The sequence below is a fragment of the Sander lucioperca genome, chromosome 3 (genome assembly GCF_008315115.2).
Source record: "Sander lucioperca isolate FBNREF2018 chromosome 3, SLUC_FBN_1.2, whole genome shotgun sequence".
In the NCBI taxonomy this organism is placed as follows: domain Eukaryota; kingdom Metazoa; phylum Chordata; class Actinopteri; order Perciformes; family Percidae; genus Sander; species Sander lucioperca.
Window position 1 is genome coordinate 15740556 of NC_050175.1, and position 15765 is coordinate 15756320.

The 15765-nt window shown below is 39.7% G+C and overlaps 1 protein-coding gene across 1 annotated transcript in view; it reads left to right on the top strand.

Moving 5' to 3' along the window:
• The first annotated feature begins 1363 nt into the window (after positions 1 to 1363).
• Positions 1364 to 15765, top strand: part of esrrga (estrogen-related receptor gamma a) — a 174553-nt gene continuing 160151 nt past the window's right edge. Inside the window, exons 1-2 of the mRNA XM_035999364.1 lie at positions 1364 to 1390; positions 1564 to 1616. The gene's annotated coding sequence lies outside the window, so the exon portion shown is untranslated. The remainder of the gene's footprint in view (positions 1391 to 1563; positions 1617 to 15765) is intronic.

Consider the following 15765-nt stretch of genomic DNA (forward strand, 5'->3'; position numbering starts at 1 on the left):
TAGGCCACAAGCCACACAGCATGCCATGGAGCCCAGTTGGGTTACACTCATCAAAATATAATGAGAGTCAACATGTCACTCATGTTTCTGAAGTCGTTCTCGAGATGAATGTCATTACTGAAGACGTGTGCCATTTTCTATTTATATACATATATACATATATAATATTCTAGGTAGGATAACATCACACACCCAAATCTAAAAATGCCCATGTTGCGTCATGTCTTATGAAGCAATGTGGATATCACATGTCTAGTATCATCGCCTGTGTTTGATCATTTGTAGGGAGACAAGTGTGACAGAGATCATACTCTCCACGATATATTTAGATATTATATTATGGCATACTAAGTGCATAGCTAGCATACCAAAGGATGTATATCATTTCTCTTTCTTGTAGCACCAGTTATGAAAGGCATATCACTGGATTCATGTTTCCAATCAACATTAGTGTTGTATCGTAAATTATATTGATTTTTTTAGCTCCTTGTACCTTTAAAGGAAACCCTTGTAGGACTATATATATACAGTACCACTGCCAAATTAACTGTTATAACCATTAATATTACACTTGACAGCCCTTATGAGCTGCTGTTTGTCAGCATTAATTATTGATTTAATACCATATTTTCTTTCTGTGTTGTTATTAGAGCTTCATTCACCAGTTTACAGTAATTCTACAGCAAATAGTATATTATAGTATTATACTGCACACTATAAGTAATATGGATTTCCTCATGAAGGCATGTATTTGAAACACCTAACTGTATAAATGAGTGGCATACCTTTTCTCACTCTCCATACTTGAATATATAACCCTAACCCTAAGCCTAAAACTAATGTGTTTTGTGAATGACAAATGTTTAAATATATCTTCAAGTAAATTCTTACTTGCTTTTACCAGTATGTACATTATTATACATTGTATAACAGTACATGGCAAAAAATGTGTTTTCCTAGCATGTTTCATATCATAACTAATGCTCTCAGCATCAATGAACTGAGAGTAGTAACAGGCAGAGTTGATGTTGTCCACAGTATATATATTTAGACTGCAGAAACTGTCCTCAGGGTGAGCATGTAAGTGTGCAGTATCTAGTGAGATTGTGAGTGTGAGAGCATGGTGGGCAAATGTTTGGGTGTGTGTGTGCACGCAGTGTGTTTGTGTGTGGCAATGTGTTTTAGGCTGTTCCAGCTAACCAATTGAGGTCAGCCGCTCAATAATTAAAGCGTGTCACTGGTCAGTGCAGGAGCTGGGTCGACCAATCAGAGAGACTGATGTCAGATCAGAATGAGAGAGAGTGACTGTTAAAAGAAAGAGAATGGGAGGATAAGGAGAGACAGAGCCTGGGACTTAGAGGATGAGAGATGCAAAGTTTAAAGATTGAGAGTATGATGTTTTTCATATGAGCGTTCTCAATAGGTGTTTAGATCTACACTTTTGAAATGCTGCTGCTCAGTCTTGTACTGTGTTGTGCCATGTGTGTCCCATTTTTTCACTTGTTGCAGTATAAATCCAACAAGTTTCCCAACTACAATATTTTTTGTCTAACCTTATTACAGTTTCTGAGGACTAAGCACACCTTACAGCAGTTACCTGAGTTGAAGAATATCAGGTAAGAGGAGTAGTGCTATGCACTCATTGTTATAAGATTTTTTCTTAATGATCAAGACAGAAACAAGTTGCAATACTCTGATAATAGCTTACTGGACATTTCAATTAGTTTAGATCTTCTTTTCCAGCTAGTTTAAATATTTCAGATCTAAAAGTGACTGGAAATGGTACATGTGATACAAATATAATATACATTTTAACATCTATAAAAGGACATTAGGGAAATGTGTAAGCATGCATTTTACCTTAGTTGTTCTCGTCAAAGTGTGTTCAATTTTAGAATGCTGAAAACTGGCTTGTTATTATTTTACAAATAATGCTAATATTAGCACTGATTTATTTGTCTTTGACTAATATCGATAGATGGATAGATAGATAGATAGATAGATAGATAGATAGATAGATAGATAGATAGATAGATAGATAGATACTTTATTTATCCCGAAGGAAATTTTAGGAAAGGAAATTTTAGGATATTATGTTTAGCATCATGAGGTTAAGCATTGGCACAGTGGTTCACACCCCAGAGGGCCAACTGAGGTATTTCTTTTGTGCAATTTGAATGTTCTCTCTGTGTTTGCATTGGTTCGCTCTGAAATATGTAACACTCCTGTCACTGATCTCAAATGTAGAGTTGGTCTTTGCAACATGTGCACTGCAAACTGCTCCTAAATGTGTAGCATGGGTTCAGTTCAGAACATGAACTTGTGTCAATCATAGGTATACACATCCTAATGTGCTGTTGTAAAGTTGTGGCCATTCTTTGGGTTAGATTCCGACAGTGACCTCTCCAGTCATTTACACGTTGACTAATAAATTATTGAGTCAGGGCTAGATGGACCCTGAGCATAGCCAGCTAATCACACCAGTGGCTTAATTATATAAAGCCTGTATATATATATATATATATATATATTAAAGATTTCAAGGCTCCAAGGTGCTGATTCTGCAGCTGTTGGTGGAGTGGAGGTTCGGGATGTGGTCAACAAACTCTCAGCTGTTCCCACCAGGAGTAATATCTGCTGTCAGTGGGAAGCCAATTGCACATCTTATTAATCTCACACGTTTGTAGCTGTTTGTTTGGCTATTTAACTATGTGTTCTTGGGCTGTGGTTGCTTAGCGTTTAAACCGGCCAGTTTATGCTGTGAGCTTTTCCCATCAGTTTTGTCTGTGCTGTGTCACCCAGCTTTGGGTTGTGTAGTCAATGTAGGGCATTATATAATTTAGATTTCACAACTGCACATTTGTATCTTCATCAGTTCTAAATATGTTCTGCCAGTCTAAGGTTTACTCTAGTTGCTTTTTTTGTAATAAAATTACTCTATACCATGACCCTCGAGCCTTGGGTATAGTCTGGAGGATGTATTCTGATCGTATTTATCTGGAAGCCTTTCTGGGTGATGTGCGTTCCTATTAATACTGGTTGCTACACACACACACACACACACACACACACACACACACACACACACACACACATACAGACTGGTAACCAGAGACGTGAGGCTTCTCAAACACTACAGACTGCAGTCCACTTCAAGCCTTGATGATGTCATTAAGGACAGCATATCATTAGTGGCATCCCTGCAAACGTAAGTGAGTACATGTTTGTTTTTCTTTTATTTACTATAAATATCAGGTATTTTTGTCTCTCTAACTTTGTCTTTTAATTTCTTGTCTTCCTTCTTCCTCTCAATGTAGTTGCTTGGATACTTTTGCTCACTTTACTGTCCTTGGGAAACTCTACCAAAATAATGTCCATACTTTTACTGTAAATCAATGTACCTGTCCACTGTCCACTTAGATCCTCTTGCCATCCTTAGCATCCTTAGTTCCTTCTTCGTCTCAACCTTTTTTTTTTAAGTTGTTCAGTCTGTCCGCTGGTGTCTCTCTGTTCTGTATAAGCCTTCTGTATTTACTGGTAATCCCTTTTTATGCTTCTCCCAGCCAGAGGCCCCAGTGAGATCCTGTTGATTTAGCCAGAGGTTGATCTCATGATTAGTATTCAGCTGTCAGAATACGTCAGTCAACTTTTGGAGGCCCCTCTCAATCCTCACCCTCCCACCATCATTTCCCTATTAAACTCTCAATGTATACCTCCCTAATGTACTGTGTGTGTGTGTGTGTGTGTGTGTGTGTGTGTGTGTGCCGCATCAGGATGTACGTAGCCACATGGTCCTGAAGAGAGAGCCCTGTGTGCATTAATGTAGATGAATATCCACCCTCCTCCTGATTTCCCAGGAAGTCGCCCTCCATCATCTTAAATGACATGAAAAGAGCTGGAGATAGATATATGCATGAATTAATTGGCTTGAATAAGAGTATTTAGAAGCTTAATCCATGGGGATTAACGCAAGCAGCCCTCTCCGGATTTAAGCTTCTGTGCGTTCTCAGCAGAGGATTGTTTCATTTTCAACCATCCTCCTCCTCACATGCCACCACCTTTAGTTCTTAGTCAGTGAGCCTCTAAAAAGCTGTCAAGTGTAGGATTAGCAATGTAGAATACTACTAGATAGCTAATTGCCCTAATAACCTTTAAAAAATTAAATGATTTTTATTGTGACATTTTTTAACTCCGGCTGGGTTGCTCTTGTGTCTTTCTGCTTACTACACACAAAGATGCCACTGTTGTTACGGGATTAGTGCAGCCACTAGATAGATAATAGTCATTATAATCTTAAAGAACAGTGACATATTGCAATGATTTGTACAGTATTGTGCTTGGTTAGTGTCCCTGTTTATACCTGAGTGTGTGTTTGGCAACAACTAAGCTTCTAACTTGCTGCCAAATCATTAATCATGTGTACAGAGTATTAACTGATGAATAAAAGCGAGGTTATGCTCAAAACAAAATAGTTCTTAGGATCTGTTGTTCCACCATGTCTGAAAAGCAGCTTATACCATGGATGTATTATATTGATCTGGATACAAGATTACAAAATGGCGCCCAGTCAGTTCAATGGAGTTGCTCGCCTGGCGCATACGCCAAAAACTTTTCTAAGCTTCCAGGTTTACTTCTGTGATATGCAGCCCACTGAATATGCGCAGTAGTGTTCCCCCGCTGGCCCCGCCCGCGAGTTCCAACTCAGCCCATAGACTTTACATTGTGGTGACGTCACAGGTTTTGAAATTGCTTATCTCGGCTAGAGGGAAGTTTTTGAAATATAAAAAGTCCATGGATTAAAAAAATAGAATAGAAAGAGTCATAACTGACAGTTTGCAGTTTGAGGTGTACTGGCAGCAGTTTTACAGGCATCTCTTTTACAAAGGTAGCCTATGGGGAAAATCCTTTTTGGGCCGCAGGGGGATTTTTCATTGCAATACCGAGGCCACTGGAAAGAATTGGCGGAAAGGCTGAGCGCTGTTCCTGGGGAGCTGGTTTATACCTGTTGAGAACGTCCACACTCAAAAAAGGGGTGAAACGTGATAATCATTCAAATTGGATTAATGGCACATGCCTTGGGACAGACTCTCAACAGGAATAATGAAAAAAGAGAACTTGACAGGAAAGTTCAAGCCCTACTTATATCTCACCTACGCACATCTGGCTTATCACTGTTTGAAGTGCACATGAATGTTAGATTGTCAGTTTCAAAAAGTTACAGAAATTGTCCAATGCAGGGGTTTCAGACGCTATTTGACTAGCACTTTGTAAAAGCATACTAAAGCCTTAAAGGGGTACTCCAGTGATTTAGCGTTGAATTTCCATAAAATTAGGTGATTCACAAGAGACAGAATTAAAAAGAATGGTTAAAATTGTAGTAGCTCAGGCTGAGATATCCTGACTTTTAGTCCGTAACATGGGTAAAGCTCTAAAATCCTGCATTTCCTGTAATGCTTTAATAAGACTTTATGAAAGCTTTTGAAAGCTACACCCAGAGCCACAGAGCATATTTTACAAGCTGAGTATGGTTTGTGAGTAAACTGAACTTCATGTGTGAAATTGGTGGCTTGCCCCTTTAATTGTCCAATAGAGTCTTTGCTTCAGCAGCATTGTGTTTCTTAAGATCTTTTTCCGTTTACTTGACACAAGATGTTAATAGGTTTTATAAAATGTTGTTAATGTGACACAGTAAATAGCTAAACTAACTCAGACACTATGTGTTCTTTACAGCCAACTAGGGCTCAATCATTTTCCACAGAAAGATTTCTCCTTTCTCCTTGTGTCTTCTTCCCTGCTCTCTTTGCCTTTTCTCTGTACTTCTCTCCTCTTCTGCCTCTCATTCGTCTCCACCATCTTCACCCTGCCCTTTTCTCTCTCTCTCTTTCACCATCCACTTCTCTTCCTCTCTCCTCCACTCTCATCTTTAGTGCTCCTCTGTCCTCCTCCCTCCTTCATTTATAGGCTTTGCATTGCAAGTCTACGAGATACTGAGCAGATCAATGCCTATAGATTGGCTCATTGGAAGCCATTAGTTATGGGTTTTTATAAAGCTAGTCATTATTGTGCTTAATCTTGCAGAAAATTAAATTTAGAGTTGTGCACAGTGTTTTGGTTAAAAGTTGTTGATTTCTTTCCCCCTCTCACTCACTTACCAGCTGCTATTTTTCTCGCATTTTTAGCATTTATTACTGTGTGTGTGTGTGTGTGTGTGTGTGTGTGTGTGTGTGTGTGTGTGTGTGTGTGTGTGTGTGTGTGTGTGTGTGTGTGTTTATTTATGTGCGCACATGTTTAAGCCACTAAATATGAATGACAACCTGCTGAAAGTACAAACACACACACACACACACACACACACACACACACACACACACACACACACATACACACACACACACACACACACACACACACACAGAGGTGCATTAGTGTCATTGTTAATAAACCATCATGCACCCTGGTCATGCCAAAAAACCCTTCAAGAAAACTGCCCATACAACAACATGGCTTGGCCACAGTACTGCACACGTACTGCAGTTTTTTTCTCAGTGTTGGCAAATTCCTCTATTGTCAGAGTGTCTGTATTCAGTGGCTTTAATAACTTAAAAGTGATGGTGGTGTCATTTTTTTTCCCTTGCCACTTTGCTTTTGTTTTTCAAAGAGTGTTGTGAGTCTGTCCTGGTCCAGCTTTAATTTTCAGAATTGGTCATGAACTCTTGGACACTCTTCGCTCTCTTTTTTTTTTTAACTCTGCCCTTCCAGACTTCCCCCACCCCATTACCATTTTGTGCCTCTTCATTTTTTCCTCATCTCCCAGTTGCACAATACCAGCAACCCCAAACCCATTACCACAGATGTGAATACACGTTTAAGCTACTTGGACAAAATACTGTATTTATTGTGCAAATAAATCTGTCAAATTAATTAATTAATTAAAAACAGATAAGTTGTCTTTCAATCCCTTGCCTTCTTCTTTATGCCTTTTGCTTTTGGTCTCTCCTCGTCCCACCTAAAACTTCCTTTTCCTCACCCTTTCTCTTCCATTTTTCTCATTCATCCCTAATTCCCCATTCTTTTAACCTTCTCCCTCTTGTCTCTCATCACTCTGTCCCTCAGTGTTTCCCTCCCTGTCCCTGTTCTAATCCTCCCACCCCTCTCTTTTACCCTTTTTAACCCCTCTACCTGCTCCCCCACCTGCATCTTTGTTCTTCCCCTCCTTCTCTCAGTCCTCTCCTTCACTTTTCTCCCGTTTCCCTTTCTTCTGTCCTTAACATCCCTCATGTCTCCCCTCTTGTCCCTCTATCCCCATCCCTAGTCCTCTTGTCTCCCTGTCCCGAATCCCTCTTTGCTCCCCCACACCCACATCCTCTCTAACTAAACAATAGATGCCTTGAGCTCTGAAAGATTGCTTCCCATCCCACCCCAACACCATCAACACTATACCCACCCTCCTCCTCTCCCACCCCATGATGATATGCAGAGTAGGGCAGCAGCCTTCTTTTGTTTAGCTTAGCGCAAATGAAAATTGCTAATCAATTTTTACCCCCTCTTATTTCATGCCGTGTAGTTCCTGCCCCTCCCCTGCCAGCTGTCATTGTGTGGTTGTGGCGCAGGGCTGAAAGCTTCATTAGCAGGAGGACAGCATGTTTTGCCCCTCAGCACTGTATTCATGGAATTACTAAAGATAGCTGGGACGTTGCTTTGTGTTACTTATAGAATTAGCGCAAATAGATATTTCCTTCTGTCTCATGCTCATCTTTTTTGTCAAAAGCACAGCACAGAATTTTGATCATGGTTTTATGATTATAATCTATGCTTATTAACGCATCACATAAACACGCTCAATTGAAGTTTAGTTAAGATGTTTTTTGCACTCTAGCCATGTCCTTCATAGCGCTACTTTAACTAACTAGCCAAATAACCAAAAATGCTACCTTGAAGTGTAGTTCCTTTCATATCACACTAGCAGATTAGTTCAAGGAAAGCTCAAGCCTCATATAGGTATATGTTCCGACTCTATGTGCATATTTTGGTTTATAACTCGGTTTTACTTTATGTTTTCTGCATGATCTTACTTTAAGCAACATCAAAGTCAAGTTTGCATTGCCTGATTCTTATAATATAATGCTGTGAAGAATCAACCTGCAATACACAGTACAGTCAAGACTGGGTGTGATACTGTATGTCAGTAGCATGTACTGTAGGTGACTTACATGAGACCTCAACTCGACTATCCATACTGGCTTCATTTCAGCATTTTAAAATGTTAAATCAAGCAAATCATGAGCAGCCAAATACTTCTCAAGTTTTAGTTCACTACTCTCTTTGTCTCTCTTGCCCTCTGTGCTGCCTACTAGAGTACTAAACTATAGAGCAAAAATGTAAAAATATCCAGAAAATTTAAGCCTTTTTATTCTGCAAAAAAGCAGGGCCTTGCCCAGCAGAAGTTGTTAGTATGGGTATCCTTGCTACAGTATACACAAACTATGCAGCCACGCAGGGGACACGTCCAGTCATGTAATGACGTTTATTTTGATTGGCAACATCTATAAAGTTAGACGAAGGTGACCTGGTTTTCCTAGTGGAATATATAAATCCCTGTAGATCAGGAGGACCTACGTGACCGTGACCAAAAGAAGCAAAACGTAATGTAAGGGGCATTCTTTGGAAGAAAATTAGCACACATTGCCTCTTGCCTAACAACAATCTATGAAGCTAATCAGTTAACTTGCATGGCAGCTGGATTGTTGTGATATCAAAAGATCACGTGAGAATTGCGGGATCACTTATCACACGAAAATCCATCTTGTCAGGCTCCAACCTAATGCGTTTGTGTCTGAACCAGGCCCCCAGGAATGTGCTAGGCTTAGAAGTAAATTGAACATAGTGGCCAAATGGTGGAACTGCCCAAAAAAGACTTCCCCATAGACTTACATGGTAAAAGAGATGTCTGTAAGTCAGTGGAAGTTTTTTTTTGACCGTCACAACACCCGCAAAATTACTCGTTTCACTATCAGAATTTTATCCATTCGGTCCGATAACATTTGGAAAGTCTAGAAGAGCCGCACAATTAAATCATTTAATCCCCTTTCAAGTTAATGGAGCGCTAAACCAGAAGTAGTCGGCTCGGCCAGCGGAGGTCTCTAGTGCCCCTGCTCTATGGGCTGCATAAGCAGAGCAGACGATCCAGGTATTTTTTAGCTCCATGAAGGCTTCATGTGCCACTAAGCAACTCTCAGAGGACTGAACGGGGCTGCGCCTTGAACGCTGTATCCAGGTCTTATAATACATCCATGGTCTGAAATACCAGCTTAGCGCTCCAATCAGCGTCCAGTGAGAAGGTACTGGAAGCTATGGCCGTGATTTAGAGTGTGTGACGGCCACGACTGTTCGTTCAAAACAACAATGGCGGATATGATAGACAGATCAGTCCAATCACCTGCCAGGTATTTTTTTTGTGCCTGCCCTTTCCTAAACAGTTTCCAATGACGGTTTCTCAGATGGTTCTGTGTTAACAGACCATCTGGCTCGTCAGGTTAGCTAGTCAGCCCATGTTTGCAATATACAATCGAAAAACAAGGAACACTGTCGGTAGTAGACTAACTAAGCTTATAACATTTTCACTGACACTCTGGAAATCTCAGTAACTGCAATAAATAGTCCCTTTTATCTTGGCTTGTCTATCACTTAACACAGTGACATGCACAACAAAGAAGCTAAACACTAACATGTAATTCAGTCCATTACAATATTAAGGATAAGCATGTTACCTAAATAATAATTCAGAAGAGGTTTCCATGTAAATACACTCATTGTTAGCACAAAATTATTTAGAGGAAGCCATGACAAAGAATGTTGCTTCCTGGCCGCTGGTGACCGAGCACTTCCAGCAGAGCTGACGTTTGCCTCCTCTGCATCAGAGTAGGTAAGCTAGATGCAGCTAATGTAGGCATAAAGTGCACAAGTCAGAGTTCACAGGATGGCCAGTGGTAATGGGATGGAATAAGAGCGAGAGAGAGAGAGCGAGAGAGAGAGAGAGAGAGAGAGAGAGAGAGAGAGAGAGAGAGAGAGAGAGAGAACTCTCCGTTCTCTTCCAGTCTGTACTCAGCTACCAGACCACCTGCCTTTTGGTGAAAACAGAAATGGTAAGAAAAGAGAGTACAGAAAACTGTCCAACCCTTCATACTCAGAGGTGTTTTTGTTTGTGTTTGTATGTGTGTGCATTCTGCCCTAGTTCTCACTCTGTGAGAGAATATTTTCCACAACCACAACAACCACCTGCCAAATCAACTTAAAGCTTTAGTGTGTAACATTTTGATATTAATGAACGTCCGTTACATTCATACGGAAGCGTATTACATTCACCATATTACGAGAAAATAACTCATAATTTTGAGAAAAGATCTCATAACTACGAGATCCTGATCTCGTAATTTTGAGAAAAGATCTCGTAATTATGAGATAATTTTAAACACCTGGAAGGCGGCATATCTAGCTAGTTGTCAGTAGGCCACGGCTCAGTGATCAACTGTACCACCGAGAGGTAACATTAAATTCAGCTGGGTTAAGTTAGCGTGATACTTCTTATGTAACTTTATAGATACTATTAGTTAATGGACATATCTGTTCAACAGATCAGAATGGGCTTTCCGCCGGAACATCCGCGAAGTCCTGAGGTGCCTGTGCAAAGTCGACAAACTGATAACAATCCCATCTATAGTACTTAAAGACATTAACATCTCCCGATGTCTCAAACCCAAACCAAAACAAAAACGGATTAAACTAAACAGGTGAGATGTGTGTTGTAATGAACCAACTGTAATACCTAGTGTTACCAGCGGTGGGTGTCTAGCATGGTGTATGTTGGTATTAAGGGAGATGAAGAAGAGTAGCTACAAGCTAGGTTTTGGTGATGATGTTGGTTCGTACATTAAAGTTTGAGCACAAGCTCATTGTGGATTAAAAACCATGTTTCATCTTTAAGACACAAACAACGTATGACGTAGTCCTATTTGCTTCCATGGCATCAGCTAGCCTGAAAGCTTCACACAAGAGAGCTGTTTTCTGTTGTTGTGAAAATGCATTCATCTCATAATTACAAGATCTTTTCTCAAAATTATGAGTTATTTTCTTGTAATTACGAGATCTTTTCTCAAAATTACGAGATCAGGATCTCGTAATTACGAGATAAGGTGTCTACATTTTTTTCTATGGTGAATGTAATACGCTTCCGTACATTCAAGCCATTGACAAATAAGTTGCTACAAAGCTAATTAAGACTCAGAATCTAAGACTTAAGAATCAGCACCACACAATTCTCTCTGTATTTCTCAGTATGACTATGTTCAGAAGATTGTGTCGCCTGGCGACTTTTGCACGCAGAAACTCAAGTGAAGATGACGGCCTCTTCTGAAGAGTCCATCATGTTTTTTTAATCCTCCGTGTCCTCCTTGACTACTAGCAATTGCGTGGGGGAGGGGTGGGGGCTGTGCGCAATCACTGAATACTTGTATCATATGGACGTGCCAAAAGTTTTGTTGTCATTACTTAGAATTCCTCATGGGGGCGACAGAAACTACGCACTATAGCTTTAACACTGAACTTATTTTCTCACATACATACAACCCCATATCAAGTTAACAGATATGTCATTTTGGTCATCACTCATTATTGGTTAAGATAACATTAAGTGTTGGCCTTAATTTCAGTCAGTCAGTGGTTTAAGTTAAAGGTCTGACTTGTCACTGCTCATTTGGTTTGCCATGTGTCCAAGTTCGTGACTTAAGTGTCATCTTTACCAATTGGGATGATGCCAAAACTAACAAAATAAGACTCAAATGGCACTCCTATTTACAGTGAGTGAGCATGCAGCAGTTCTGTGTTAAAGGCAGTTTTTGAAGAGTTGACACTGTAGTCTTGATACAAGGATCTAGAATCCTTGTCAGTCTTCTTCTTCTGCTCTGTCCCCACTCAGTCCATAACATCCATTTGAATCTAAAAACAAAACTGACATGGCTGTTAAATCTGAGGTCATGCTCAAGGAGATGACTTTTTGATTGGCTGGGAATTAAACCCCTATCACCAGCTTGGAGAACAGTTAACCTGAGAATTCTGTTTTGTGTGAATTATTTATGTCATGGGCCTAAATTCTTGATACAACTGTGTAAATGATTGAATGTACAGATTCCCAAGCTGTTCTTTTTCTTTAGTAATTTAGGATGAGGTCACTGACACATCACAGCGATAATAACTTTTAACACATTTATCAGCACATTTGTCTCATAAAAAACTTTGACAAACTGTATACATATTTCCACATGCTATGAGGCATACATTACATATTTCTTTGTATATTCTCTTTCCTTTTGATCCATCACTCTGATTTCAGCCACAACCTCAATTTTTATATAACACCATATCAAAATATTGATGACTGCTCTCTCTCTCTCTCTCTCTCCACCACCATCTTGTTCTTGACCCTAAGATAGTTGGTGTCAGGATTTTCTTCTCTCTCTCTCTCTCTCTCTCTCTCTCTCTCTCTCTATCTCTCTCTCTCTCTCTGCTTGTTGATCATAGTTTTCCATCTCCTTCTATTAATAGCCAGGGGATCTGTTTGTCACCTCACTTTACAGTGTCTAGTTGCCTCTTGGGTGCTATGAATAACACCAGTGAATATAAATATATTGATACTTTTAATCTGGTGTTAAGAAGACATGACTGCCTTAATTTAATCAGGCCCCCTTTTATATGTCTTGGTCACAGGGACCAAAGTGGCTGTCTGGTTTATGTGTGTACTTATTTTTCAAGTGTGTGAGTGCACGTGCGTGTGTGCATGTGTGGCAGTGTGTACATGAAAATCTAAGGCACTAATGGTCGCTCGTGGCTTTTCTCCTTCGATGAGTATCATGTATCAGCCATAGTATTTTCATTCAACCAGATCATACCACCAATAGGTACCTGTGTTAAGTACAGATCTAACATAGAACATAAATGGGTAGAATGGGCATTAAGTAATTAAGGTCACTGAGTCATTGAATCATGATACATATAGATACATATATATGTTTTTTTTTATATTTTATTATATACTATATATCTAATATCTGGTATCAGGACAACAACCTACTCATGAATGCCAGCAAGAGATGATAGTGGACTTTGGGTAGAAGCAGGGAAAGAACTACACCCCCCCCCCCTTACAGTAATACCAACAGTATTGGTATGGGTGAACACATCACCGAGGGTCTGACCTGGGCGCTGCATACTGACTCAATGGTGAGAAAGGCAAGGCTGAGGCTGTTTCACCTCAGACGCTGGAGGAAATTCCGGGTATCCCCTCAAATACTAAGCAATTTATACTACTGCATCATTGAGAGCGTCCTGACGAGGAACATCACTGCCTGGTACGGAAACAGCACTGAACAGGACCGCAAGGCCCTGTAAAGAGTGGTTCGCTCGGCTGCAGTGTGGTTTGAGCCCAGTGGAAAAGCAGGAAGAGTTGCTAATCCGCGTGGCTGGCCGGGCAGAAAGGCCATTCATATTTATAGCTGACTGAATCACATTCTGTCATACAGATGTCCAATACTGAGAGCAGGAACAAGAATAACTCCAGAACAAGATTGAAATATGGGTCTAAAGGAAACTCAGACCAGAGTCACATTCATAGCCTGCTGAGTCACTCTTAGATACAGATGACACTGTGACTAAAAAGAAGAAAAACTCTACAATTAGACCTGAATATGGTTAAAACCAGGACAATAATCTGCTGACTCACCGCTCAGTCTTGAAATAGGTAGCAACCATAGACTGTTGGGAAATATGAAGAAAGCCTTTATGATGGCAAACAGAACATTTTGAAGTTTGAAACTTTGACTGAAAGTGGGAAACTGGTGATAGGCTGAGTATGGAGTAAAGACCCCTGTCAATCAAACAGCATGCTTCTAAACATACTTTTCTTTAAACAGTAATTTTCAAAATGACTGATCATGGCACCCATTACGCAAATTTTAAATAAATTATAATAAGTGTTGAAACCGCAATTTGTTATAAATATAGTCATTCACTATGTAGTTTAAAAGTGATGTTGGAACTTTTTAGTAGACTTCATAACAGCCAAAATGTACTTTAAGCAATCATTGTAAAAAAAAATGGCTATTACAGGAACTGCAGCTTAAAGTCGTTTTCAAATTGGCTGAGCCACGGTAGTTGCTGTGTTGTAGGAATATGAGTGATGGTGGACACAGGCCACTTTCAGGCCAATGCTCCCCAAATGAATTGGAAGGCTATGTTTATTGACAACGTGCCACTGATGGTCGGTACCCGGCCTCAGAAAGGTTAAGGGATATATTTAGCGTGCTGCACAACAGTCATCCAGAGGTAAGACAGGAATAACTATATCTGGACAGCAATAGAGGGTCTAAAAGTGAACTGAGGCTGTGAGTGGTTATTTATAGTGTCCTGGGTCACATTCTGTCATACACACGTTTACGCTAAATCATCAGAAATCCTGGGAGAAAAGGAAGAAATATGAGTTAAAATGTAAAGAAAACTGGTGGTACACATCTTTATGACCTTATAACACATAGGGTCACATATTTGATTGCTTATTATGTAAGGTGTGTGTGTGTGTGTGTGTGTGTGTGTGTGTGTGTGTGTGTATGTGTGTGTGTGTGTGTGTGTGTGTGTGTGTGTCGTCTGCCATGATATTAGTCAGATGAGGTATTTTTGGAGAACAGACTGTTCCCGCTCTGTGTGACTCCAGTCAGCGTGCCATTTTCATGAATCATATCACTGACCGAGATACTCCTTCGTTTCTGCACATACTCACACAGAGATATACAAATACTCACACACATAAAAAAAATAAGTACTTGTGGACAGATGTTCAAAGAAGGCAACTTTCTCCTCCCAGGAAAGGTTCACTTGGGAAGTAGTAGAAGCAGCCACAGTGTTGTACTATACTCTATGTCTCTAAAAATGTTTTAGGCCAAGGTTAAACAAATTGTGGTGATGTGTGCTAATGTGTGATAACAAAATTATTCAAACTTCCCTGAGACATCTTTGAAAAAACATCTTTTTATACATCACAATCCACTGAAATTACAGCAAAGGGAAACTCCACTGAAAATATGTAATATCTTCGGTATGTAAAAATATAATTGTTTTTCTTCTTTTAGTCGTCTGCAGTCAACTTGAATTTATGTTACATGGACTCCAATGGTGACTTGTTTTTTACTCTATCATTATATCTAATTTGGGAGAGAACATTATGCAGTACACATCTTTTTAAGTTTGTATGTACAGTACCTTCACATTATGTTCCTATACATCAGTATGTATATAAACACTGCAGGTCTAAATTTGCATAATATTGTGTGTGTGTGTGTGTGTGTGTGTGTGTGTGTGTGTGTGTATTTGTATGAGCTAGATCTATGGTGGAGAGTCCTAGTTTCTAAGCTGTAATTAGTTAGCTGGAAGAGACCACCGTCAGCATCAAAACTGATGGAAAACGAGGGTCCAGTGGAATACTTCACACACAAACACACACACACCAGCACTACTACCACTTCCACAAATAGACATCAAACACTGATGCTAAAAAAGAGCAATAAAAACGAGAAATTATCGAATAATACAATAATTGACGTGTCATTTACATTATTAAATAGTGTAAATAGGTTAATAAAAAGCGCCAAGCTGAGCGGTTGAATAGGATTAAATGCAGTAACAATACCCTTGAGGAACAACAAAAACATTCAGTCTCTTTTT